General features: G+C 41.2%; 1 protein-coding gene across 9 annotated transcripts in view; it reads right to left on the bottom strand.

The window, feature by feature from the left end:
• The window catches only part of ZBTB20 (zinc finger and BTB domain containing 20), a 481,633-nt gene that overhangs the window by 452,055 nt on the left and 16,876 nt on the right, over positions 1–12,702 (bottom strand). For 7 of the 9 annotated variants that reach the window (XM_061357684.1, XM_061357683.1, XM_061357686.1 and 4 more), the window contains exon 1: positions 739–1,238. The exons of 1 other annotated variant lie outside the window; for it this stretch is intronic. The gene's annotated coding sequence lies outside the window, so the exon portion shown is untranslated. Of the gene's footprint in view, positions 1–738; positions 1,239–12,702 lie in introns of those variants that run through there. One more of the 9 variants, XM_061357687.1, reaches the window with a different exon arrangement.

The raw sequence follows: 12,702 nt of genomic DNA, 5'->3' as shown, positions 1-12,702 counted from the left end.
ATGAAAAATAGACGTTAAAAATATCCAGGAGGAAAAAGTCCAATGTGCAATAACCAAAATTAACCCCCTCCACCCCCACGGCAAAACAGACAAACAGAAAAGCTCCGAATAAAAAGCCTGTCAGGAGCAGTGGAACCTGCTTTCTCTCTTTCTTTTTTTTTTTTTTTGGCTTTTATTTACTGTATGCCAAGCATGGACTTTAAACTTACAGTGTACATATATATATAGAAAACAAAGGACGAGAGTCACCGTTAACCCTGGTCACCGGCATTACAGTGAAAAGTCATTGGCAAATACTAATAAGCCCCCATTTAGCAGTAAATAAGGAGAACATGATATATGGACGGACAGATGGAACTGCATAAACAGAGAAGAAAAAGCAGGGAGACCCACAAACACACGGAGAGGGCTGTTTTCAAAGAGTGAAAGATATTGATTTACTTGGAACTAGTGTTGGAAAACAAACGTATTTGTTTCCTTCGTGATCAAAAACAAAAAGTAATTAAAGTGAATCATAGGGGGGCACACCCTGAAATAAGTAGAAGGGGGGGGGGAACATTTGTAGAGGGTAAGGCCTTCTAGAGATGTTCCGAATTTTAAGCTAGCAAATAGGTCTGGCAAACTTACATCTCTACATTAAAAACCGAGGGTGAGGGGGGGAGGAATAAAGAAGTGCTGGGGGTTTAGGGAGAGTAGAGGCTTTATTCTTTCATTTTTTATAAAAGTTGACTGGCCTACCTTGTTCCCCAGTCCTCAGTTTGTCTCCTCATAGTCGCTGTCTCCCTGGAAGTACAGTGTGAGTGGTAATGACTGCCTGCCTCCCTAATGAGTCCATTTTCCTGCTCTTGATGTTGTGTATATACACACACTGCAACCTACCTTACAAACCACAGAGACGGGAAAGGGAGAGCGAGCGAGCGAGAGAGAGCGAGCGAGAGCGAGCGAGAGTGCGAGAGACAGGGAGGGAGAGAGGCAGAGAGAAAGGCGCACACAGACAAAGCCCTCCTACCAGACAGCAGACAACCCTCCTTCCCCTCGCTAGCAAAATACAACTCGGCTAATGCAGCAACAGGTTCAATGCTGCCAGGCTGAGGCAGCGCGGAAAAGGTAATACGGGGCTGAAGCAGGATTGCTGGCAAATAAACACTTCGGTGCCGCCTGGCTCCACCTTTCTTATTTATGTTACAGGCTGTTGGAATGCATTGTTTCAGACGGTGCCTATCATTATCATAAATACATTTTTTTCTCTCTACACACACATACACCCCCCCCGTGGATATTAGCGTGAAGCGCTGAAACGTATCAGCCATTCTGCTCCGTAACCTTATAGCTTTAACACATGCGGGGAAGGTGTAAACATATCTCTTTTGACAGTCAGGCTACACAAAGCCCACTGATGATTTTAAAGTCATGAGATCTTTCAAGAAAGACGCTCCTGAAGATAGGTTTCCCCAGACAATAGGGGAGCAGGGAAAATTGATCTTGATGAGGAAGAAGTCTTTGGTAAGAGACTGCTCGGTAAACAATTGGGAAGAGAGGGCTGTGCTCCCCCAGCATTCCCTCCTTTCAAAAAACATACATTGGGAAGCTTCTGCCCCTACAGCTATAATAATGTGCTGTGCTTATGTCTGAACAGGTGCAATGCATATAGTACATGGTGTTACAAGGACAGAAATAAATCTCTCAAGTAAAAAAACCCAAACATTCTCCCAGTTGCAAACAGGCCAGGGTTATTTAAAATACAGGTCTGATTTGAGGAACGTTATCCCCACTGCCAGTATTTTCTTTGCTGGGGGGGGCGGGGGGGGGGCAGAGGGAAGGTGTAAAGGGGAGGCGAAGATGGGAAAATCACTACACATAACCAGTTGCTGGGTTTTTAGTTACTACAATATTCTGTCATCTCGGAGGATGTATGCTGCCTCTAAAATCATTTTCAGTCAGCTCTGCCACTCGTCACAGGTAAACTTATGCTGTCACAAAAATCCTGTTGATTTTAATGGCAACTACAGGCATGGGAAAGAAGCAGGAGCAGGAGAACAAGGGTTTGCACCTGGTTTTCATCTGCGGACAAGGGTTCTCCCGAGAACTTTATCCACGGGGTATTCTGTCAATGGAGAAACTGGGTCCGAGGTGGGCAGGGGGAAGGCTCAGTGGTATTCCCAAGGTTACACTGTAAATTAGTGGGAAAACAGATGAGAACCCACATATGATGCTTGATACAGAATTGCCTGGAGCAACTCAAACCCACCTAAAAGTTAAGTGTCCTATCTAAGCCAGTTGTGTAGGCTCCCTCTATTGTCAGTGGAGAGACAGGCACCTCCCAAACCCCATTCATCCCAGCTTTCTCCACTGAGGAGGGAGACCACACAACTGGCTAGGCTAAGTAACTAGCTTGTATGTGGCTACAATTAAGTAAAATGAATCTCACTTTTGATCTGAAGCTCTATTAGGACATCCTACTTCCCAAAATGCATTTTTATTACAGCATTTATTATTACGCAGTATATGCTTAAGTTCTAGCAATGGAAAAGGGACAGCCTGCTGACTAAAGGAGACAGGTAAACTCCCTAGATTTATGGGTTTGTGCCCTCAGGCTGGATGGATATTCATGATTCACAGTCTTTATAACATTAACCAGCCTGGTGACTGGTGGATTTGATTAGTTTTATTCACTGGTAGCTGCTACACATTTTTGTATTTCACTCATAAACGTTATGCTACAAGTTTTTGTATTTCACTTGTAAACATTATACTTTCATCCAGATGTACAGTGAACACAGAAGGATTAAGTTGGGTTTGGGTTTGTTGTTTTTTTTTTCTCAAAAGATTAATTTTCATTAGTGGTTTTCATCAAAACACATTTTTGACCTCTAACAGGTCACCTAGTCAACTCCATCTGTAATATTTACCTACACACCCCCCTGGCATATGTAGAGGCAATTTATAAGTTACCCAAATATATGTTGCAAAAATTTAGCCCCATCACGTATTTGTTTCTCTGGACTTTATGACCATATTCACCTTATTGGAGTATACATAAGGTCAGGAAAGCAGGAGCATTGGAGAGTTGGCTTCTAACTGTGGTTAACTGGATCTAACTGTGTATGTACCAGTTGACCACTCAATGCCTTGGTTTTTTCATCTGTAAAAGAGACTTGACTGTAGTGCCATGAGCAGAATGTACCATAAGTATGTGAAGTGCTTCACCTTCCTATCTCGGGCATCTCTGAGTTTTATGATGGAGCATATTATGGGAAAAAATAGAAATACTTTATCAAGGGGACTTGTATCAAAGCCAGCTGATGAAAATCACAAGTTTTTATATACTTCTATTCAGTTAAAATAATAGGAATAATCCTTGAATTTGAAATTTAAAATTTAAAACCCAGATCTATGCCAAAATGAGGATGTAAGAACTTCTTAGTACTCTGGAATGTCTGACTCCAAACTAACTTTCATTCCTCAGTCCTACCTACCTTATACCTACAAATAGGAAGATTGATTCAAAACATACCAAGTTTGGATAAAATACAGACTTGAACCTTTGAAAGTTAACAGATATTTAGGTTGAAACCTGACTACTAAGTCAGAAACACCTCTAAGAAAACACTCAGATTTGCAATTGATCCAGATCCTAAAACTCTAAGTTGAAAGGCATCTAGATCCGTATTTCCTGTAACTTTCCAGAAATGTCATATATGTATCTGAACCAGGATCACAGCCCAACTTTCCTCCTATTTAGAGGAAGTCTGAAGCTCAGTAAGAACTCTAGACCTGAGCCCCATTCCCTCCAACTCTTAGAAACAGAACCAAACTGGAACCCAAAGCCACCCCTTCAAAAGTTGTGTGGGGTTTGTGTACACACTGAACTGTAGAACTAAAACCAAACAGTTTCAAACGTCAAGACTGTTTAAAAGAAAGTATGAAGTAGATTCCAACTTGAGCTACTTTTGGCCCTCAATCAGAAATTAATCCAATTAGCCATAATATTTATAAAATCCAAATATCCGTCTGACCCAAATGAAAAACACTGCAAGATGTGAGCTGCCCAACTGGTCCCTTGCCTGCAAGTCACTCTAAATGGATCCAACCACCAGTGGCCCAATTCTCTGTCTTACAACTCATTCAATCTTCTAAAGCATATAGGAATTATTATTTTTTTTTATAAAGGGGGAAAAAGAAAATCCTGAGTGGTACAACTTAATGGAGAATCCCAATGTATTTGCCAACATAAAAATGCCTGTTTGCTTGATTCAAAATGCTCAATGAGAGGCTGCTCTCTTTCATGCCACATTCCTGTGGGCCATCACCTCCTCCTCTCCATTACATGAGTAGGTCTATGGCTGTGTACTTGGTTCACTTGAAGGAAGAGGAAAGAGGACATGTAACTGCTGATGGCTTTCAGCTCTGTCACACGGCTGGACATGTGAGGTGACACAGGGCTGCTGTGTGAAGGGTGGTGAAGGGCTGCACGGCAGCCACATAGAACTATAGAATGGTTTGGGTTGGAAAGGACCTTAAGATCCTCCAGTTCCAAACCCCTGCCATGGGCAGGGATGCTTCACACTAAACTATGTCACCCAAGGCTCTGTCCAACCTGGCCTTGAACACTGCCAGGGATGGAGCATTCACAGCTTCCTTGGGCAACCCATTCCAGTGCCTCACCACCCTCACAGTAAAGAACTTCTGCCTTATATACAACCTGAACTTTCGCTGTTTCAATTTGAACCCATCACCCCTTGTCCTAATCGCTACAGTCCCTGATGAAGAGTCTCTTTCCAGTGGCCTGCACTGCCATGCAACAGAACAGGCAACCAAACTGTTGAATACCTCTCCCATGGCAGGGATACTGAATTTGGGTTATGTAACTCCACAAGAAAGACGCTGAAACAGAGGACTTCCAGCTATCTTAGTAAAAGGCTGCATTATCCATCCTGAATGCAAGAACAGGTAATGCTGGTCTGTCCAGTAGATGATATTCCTCTGATTTCCTTTTTCTGCAAACTTGTCTCCTCAGTTCAGAGTTATTCCCTAACAACTGCCATTAGGGAGGCAAAGGAGCCCCAACCCCTCTAGCAAGCCTTCAAAAGTATAAAAAGATGACTAGCACCATAAGGCAGGTGGAAAATTCTGGTGGTTGGAACAGCAGGGGCATCCATCTACGACTGTCCCAGGGAGCTGCACTAAGAACACGCTGATCTTCAGTAGTAAGGGGGAAATAGGAAACATCAGACAAAAGTCTTTGTTACAAATGACAAGATTCTGGATGATGGACTGAGAGGGAAGGAAGATGCTTCAGTGCCATATAGCATACTTTATACTGCTCTGGTCTGTCCTCTTCTTTTTATGATGCCAGGTGCACCAACATGCTGAGTTCAGACATATCTGCTTGGCAACCACAACTGGAAAAGGAGTCACAGCATCACATAACCATGTCTGAGACGAAGAGCTACTTCCTTCTAGCAGCTATTTAAGGGCTGGTTTTCAAATCCTAAAGAAATTTGAGCAGAACTGACTCCATGGACTGGTTGGGTATCCTCCCCATCCTTGTAGTGGGTGTGTTAACCCACTGGTTCTGATGTACTCCACATACCTGCCCTACAACAGTTCCACCAATGCCTTCAGGGAGCTCCACTTTACTAGAAACCCAGGAATTATTCTTAGAAATAACCATATTGCTGTTAAAAATCAAATCCTGGGCGACTTTCTGTCACAGTTCTCTTTCACATGGTATAGGCAGGATCTCGAAACGCTCACAGCAACACGTCTGAACTTGATTGCTTCCACTTAGTCCCCTTCACCACATCCGCAGATCTCCTAGACTCCCCTGGTGTATCACACCATCGTGCTGCTAGCCCAACAGGATTGGTGATTCAGATGTCTCTACCAGTGTCCTGCAGTGTCTCTGCAACACTGTGCAAACGTAATGAGGAAGATGCCAATTAAAAAAGCACAAGAGTCCTGCAGCGTGGCAGGCGGATTCAAATTAGATACCTATATGAAGTGATTAAAAATAGGTTTTCTAAACCTGAAGATAACAGGAGAACAGTATGTTGATTTACATCAGCAGGGGCCCACAAAAAAGTAGAACCATCACACAAAAGCTCTTTATCCCTGCAGATTTACTGGCGAAGATGCTGAGGACAGAAGGAGAGAAACAGAGTGGAGATCGGGTGGTTTTCAATAGGCAAAGAATCTCAATTGTTCTCCCATCTCAGCAGTCATTACTTACTGCCAGACCTCCAAATAAGTAATACTTTCCCTTAATTCGGCAACTTTGATCCATCATTCATAGTTCAGTTGCACATACACATTAACAGATCAAATCTCACAACTTCCTTTAGCAAAACACTACTGTTATTCCCATTTTACAGTTAGTGAAAACTAAATGGAAAGACTTAATCACTGTGTTGAGAACAGAAGCAAGATTAGAATGTCAGGCTCTCCTGATCAGAAGTTCAGGCTATGTTGGCTCTATGGATCAGGCTCTCAGACAGCCCAACTGATTAGCAAGACTGGGGTGCACTTGCTGAACCAGAACTGGCTTTTCTAATGTTGCTTATTGTTTTGTTGCTTGGTTGGCATTGTTTTTAATCCCAGAATGTCCTGAATAATAGATCAGATGCAAAGCTGCTGAGTCTCCAACAGTTTCAATGGTTTTGTGAAGATCTGTCTGCAAGTAATACATACCTAGTACCATAAATGCCCGCTTTCTTTTATGATGACACTTTGGTAAAGGAACACTGCACAATGACTGTTCCATATAGCCCTTAGGCCACTTTGCACAAAGGCTGCAAAAGGGTGTTTCTACTGCATAATAATCCCATGTTGGATACAACAGTAGCGCGTTACCAAAGTCTTGTGTTAGGTAGATATTGCTGATACATCGGTAAACTGTGGCAGTGAGATCTAGGCACTATGAGAAGTTTTGTCCCAACAAAACCAATCCCTTGCTTTTATACCCATCAACACTGGTGTCTATCAGTCACCACCTCCAGGGACTGTGAGTCCTTGTAGAACAAACTCCACAAGACCAGTATCACCCCAACATACCATTTTCCAATTCAAACCCCCAAACCACACAAAAAGTCCTCAGACTCCCACATGCTTTATCCCCGTTACACATAATATGCACACACACTTGGGGTGTTCATGTGTGAGCTTTTTCTGTCTTGAACGTGTAGACTATGTGGCAGTTATTTAACACTTAACAACCTACAGCGTTAGGTGGCTTCGGCTACGTATGTGTTCATCTTCTTCATTACAGAGTGCTGGGATATTACCTTTATTTGCATCAGCAGGCAATTTGTGACCAATTTAGCTGTTGAGCTAACGTGCAAGGCCTTCATCCAAGCTGTGGAGCTACAATGAAGTCGGATCTTGTTACACAGCCTACTGCATCGTATGGTGCACCCTCTATTTTATAACTATACAGTTCCCAAAGGTGACCTATAATTTTATTAGAAAGAGTCATGTTGCAGTTCAGTCAATATTTAAGGACTGGAAATCTGATGATTTATGTACGGAAATCCATACTGAAGCCATCCCAAACTGAACAACAAATTGTAAAACGTAGTTTTACCATCTGAAAGGAGCTATGGTAACAAATGAGTCAGGGTGCACATCCATCACTCTCTTCTATCAGATAACTAGGATGACTATCAAAGATTTCTATTTTCATCCCTAAAAGTTAGGGAGCGTGCAGGAGGATTTGATTGCTGTCAGAAGAATTGCAGACATTTATGACATGAACCACAGTGAAAACGCTGAAGCTCAAGGTGGCCCTTGCTTCACTTTTACCCTTTTTGAATGGAGGGAGAAAGGGGAAGAACACAAAACAAAAACAACCAAACCAAACTTGTGTAACTTTAGTGATTGTCGTATCAGTTGAGATGCACTAAGCTTATCATGAATGAAGAGATGAAAAAAAGAGGCTTCTTTAGCAATATTTTGGAAGCTGTTATTTTACCCTCTGGGTGCAACTGAATATTTTCACAAGCTTATGAGCATGAATCCATTGTACCTGGAAAACATTTATGTCAGCAGTTTCAAAGATGTTACTCTTTCAAGAGGTAATTATCTTCTAGTTTAGAATATCACATCTGAGACTATTGCCCCCCAAATGAATAACCACTTCAGGCAAATAAAAACAAAAATGCAATTGAAGTGTATCCAATGTACAAAGACAGAAAATCCATACTGTAACTTTTATTTGATTGACTATACATGAAGCGGACAAAAAACACCTCTGCAGGAAAGAGGCAAATGGCACTGAAACTTCAAACATCCAAAAATTCTTGAGTAGGCTCTAAAAGTCACACGATTGTCTTAAAAGCCAAGGAATTCTTTTAAAAATCCCTATTATGCTCCAAAGTAATTTTACATTTTTTATGTAATTATAAAAACTAGAAATTTCTTTATTTATTTTCTTAAAGAAATTATTTCTTTATTTTCCTCAAATAGAGGCACTGTGTTCAAGTTCCAATATAAGACTTTTCTCCATGTGTTCATGCAAGGGGGGAAACAATGCATTTACCAGGCAGGCTGCAGTTGTAAGTTACTGGAAAGGCTGGCCTTCTTCTCAAGAGCTGGGTGAATTGTGTCACACTTCAAAGCAGCTCAGCACAAAATTTCACCCTAGGACCCAGATCCACATGGCCCAAGTTCCTGCTAAGTCCCTGTGCTTAAAATCCCACAGCCAGCTAACAGAACATAGCAGGCAGCAGGACTTCATTTAGGTCAATTGAATCTGACCTGTGAGTATATAAAAGTGCTTGATTCTGTTTGGGGACTATCTAAATGTTACAGAGACCCACAAGTAAAGAAACGAGTAAAACATCAAACAGGTGATTGTTACTAACTCCAATACTATCAAAATTAAGTGAAATAGTTCCTCTTCTGCAAACCTTGACCATCTGTAAACCATCTCAGGGGGATTAGCTTTGTCTGTAGGTGGGCAGGATTCCTCACCTTTGAAACTTGTAGTCAAAGATGTTTCTTAAGAATAAAAAACAAGATGCACGAGATGCAAAAAAGAAAAGGAATGTCCTAGTCTGCATATTCTTTTACTTTCTATAAGGTAAGATGTCTTAAAAAAAAAACAGGGAAGACTGGTTCCAATTAGTCCTTCATATTTAGCCTGAAGGAGAATATTTTTGGATAACTTGAACACAGTTTGCTCATCTGTTTTAAAGGACACATTTAAAGACACATTTCTTTTCCTGAAATATTAATTTAAATTCATTTTTCAAGGAAAAGGTGAAACAGTTTTTTAGTTAGAGCCAAAGAAATTAAAAGCAGAAAGTTGTATTAACTGAAAATTAAGCCTCAGGTCTTATTTTCACACAACAACAGAGATAAGACCCTTTCTTTCAATCAAACCTCTCAAAAATTGGAAGATCTGGTGGGGTTAGTGGTGGTGTAAGCCTGACAGAATTGAGCTTGGTTATCCTATAGACAAACAACTCTTTTATTTTGCCTGTGTTTGAACAAAAGGGTTTTTCATTACAGAACTAGAACACACAGAACAAGGTGACATAGTATTTTCAAAATGATATAATGGAAACAAAGTGTCCCAACTTCTGTGCTACTCTTCCGTCAGGGTTTGTAACAAGCCCAAGATAGACATTATTTTCTGGTCAGAGGGCTCTTTTTTTTCCCATAACTTTCTTTGCAACTATTAGCTGGGACTGTAATATTTGGTATTGCTACCAAGATGGTCTATGATTGTGCAATGAGAGATCCCCTTTGTAATAACTGTGCAATTAGGCATAGTTAAGTTTATCAGGGGAACTTTAATGTCCTGATTTTTGAGTAAATATAGAGTCAGTGTTAATATTGCACTAATCGGTACGTACTAACATTTAATTTGTTTTGTTTCAAAATTAGAGGTCATATTGTGAAACCATTTGATAGCATGCAATGAAAAGGAAAGCCCACAACAAAATAAACAGAAGTTGGAATAAAGATGACTTTATATTAACTTGTGCTTTGCTGTCCTACTGCTCCATTTGTTGAGTTGCATTGAAGCCAACAAAGTAATGTAAGAATCAGGATACAAATAGGACTTTCAGTACTCTCTGCTATGGTCTTGGAATGAGCAGACATTTGGTTTTTACCACACTGTGATAACATCACAGATGGTAGACTCATAAATGCCAATATACCTTAAAGCTTTCTGTTTCAGAAACAAAGGTACTACCACTACAGCTGAATCGAAGTCTCGACTAGCTTCAGTAGACCATGTGTGGGTCAGGCACCAAGCAAGAGACAAAATCATATCTGATAGAAATCCCACATAAATATCAAGCTATACATCATGCATTCATCCGACTGAGTAAGTAAATCAGTTCAATCCAGAATTCCTAGGGATTCATATAGTAAAGCTGTAAGACACCACAGAAATACACTGGGGATTATCAGATACTCTCCCAAACTGCTGTTTCAGTCTAAACAGCTTTAACATTGAAATGAATGTCAATACTCTTCAGAGTCAACACTGCTTCAGACATCCAAGGCTTCTTGTATTAGGAGGCCGGCTGCAAATAAGCAAGTGTCAGCTCACATCCAAGTGCACTCTTTAATTAGAACCTCACAGTCAAAGAGACTACAAGCTCTTTACCTCCTAAATTAAAGCTGCAATTGTGGAGCACAAGAAGTCAACCACGAGAGAAAAAAATCACCAATTTACCATACAGCTAAAAGTCAGCTCAGTCTGAGCCCCGTCTCAAAATATGAAGGGCATCAATTACAACATTTTCAGGAGAAGCCACAACATAACAATTTCCATGAGTTTTTGGTGCTAGGTACTTAATGATGGTGGAAGTTCTCTGGGATTACTTTACAGGCTACTCCTGCGAGAAAAGTCATGTGCAAGACAAATGAAACCAAAAAGCTGACTTACAGGCTCTCAGCACTATCCACAGGTCTCAGAGCTCAAGATTATCCATCACTTTCTAAGGCAAGAGCTCCCTTTCAGAGGAACAAGAATATTTGCTACACAATAGCTCAAAGGTGTTCAAATCCCTGCAAGATACTAACACTATATTCCATTCATTTTAATGGAAAATAGATGTCCAAATTCCCAAAGACAGCCCTTTTACCACTGGGCCCAAAGAAACAGATTACATGAAAATATCTTTTTATCACAAGAGGAGACAGGAAAAAAAATTCCAATTAAAAATGATGGAATTGATCAAAGAATTAAAGCCATCAAGGAACAGACAGGCAAAATGGGGAATAAAATAAGGGAAAAGTGCTTGAAGTTATCTCATTCCCCTCAAGGAGTATTACAAACCTCCCTAAAAGAGTGCAAGGTATTTCCAATTTGTTTCCCAACAGCTAAAAGAAGTGTAGGTTAAAGAGACTAGGAAGCATGTTGGAAACTGTGGCAAAGGCAGACCATAAATTTGGGAGTAAAACACTGTAAGTTGAATTATTCCATTGCCACGATTAAGTGGGCAAGAAGCACTCCAGTGTTTTAGGAGCAGCCATAAGCACCCATTAAGAGTTCGAACTGAATTTCGTTCAGCTCCAAAAATACATCCCTAGCCAATGCTGCTAAAAAAGAATTTACTATAGCTGCAGACTTTAGGCATATCATAAATACCTATATTGTAGCGATAGGAGGAGGTGTAATGGGTTTAAACTAAAACAGGGGAGGTTTAGGTGACATATAAGGAAGTTCTTTACTGTGAGGGTGGTCAGGCACTGGGATGGGCTGCCCAAAGAAGTGGTGAATGCTCCATCCCTGGCGCTATTCAAGGACAGAGCCTTGGGTGACATGGTCTAGTGTGAGGTCTCCCTGGCTGTGGCAAGGGGTTGGAACTGGATGAACTTAAAGTCCTTTCCATCCCGAACCATTCTGTGATTCTATGATATCTGCATACATCTGGGAAGAGCTGCTGATTGTATCATGTAATGAAAAAACCTACAGTAAAAAAACGTGGTTGATACGCAGCCTTAAACCCACTCCTGTTGCATCTTCACATTCCATCTCTCTCCTGGCAACTTAGCCTTTCAGTACTCGATTGTCTTATGTACATTCATATATCAAGCCCTGGGAATTTCTGAGAGGATCTTCGGACCTAAGCCTATCCCTGTGGGGCCGAGGAAGTAGTGGATGAAAAACCGGCCATCCCACACATTCTCCTGCTCTGACCAGGCTCTCAACCCACAGAAAGCTTCTTGGTACTTCCCACAGTACCTGGTAAGTCCTCAGGTTTAAAGCAGCATGTGTAGACCTGTCTTTGAGAAAATGTCAATAAGCAATCTCAGCTGTGACTTCTCAAGCTGATAGCTAGATTTTCACTTAAGAGAGCTACAACTAAGACTGTGCAGAGAGGGTAATACTGGAACATACACTTTGTAGCTTTGAGAGAGACTGGGGGGGGGAGGAAAGGTGACAGAAAAAAACCCAGTGGAGCACTGAATACACCAATGGTAAATATGAACAAAAGCACCACAAACTGTGTTGCACCGATAAATTAGGATATTTCTCTCTTTCCAGAAGCTGAAAGCATCTGAAGAACACTGGCTTTTAAAGAGGTGCTCCTCATGCCCTCCTGTTTAAAACTCACACAGATGGGATTGATGAGAGAGCCCCAACAGACAAGCCTACCAAAAAGAGGAAATACATTTGTCCCAAGATGTCAGGCCTGCATCTACTGTAACATGAGTTACAGTAGAACTTTCTTCCACCCC

The sequence above is a fragment of the Neopsephotus bourkii genome, unplaced genomic scaffold (genome assembly GCF_033783945.1).
Source record: "Neopsephotus bourkii isolate Nb327-2 ecotype Australia unplaced genomic scaffold, CSIRO-AGI_Nbou_v1 NB_911, whole genome shotgun sequence".
NCBI lineage: Eukaryota > Metazoa > Chordata > Aves > Psittaciformes > Psittacidae > Neopsephotus > Neopsephotus bourkii.
Note: the sequence above shows the minus strand (reverse complement) of the source record. Positions and strands in the feature narration are given on the sequence as shown.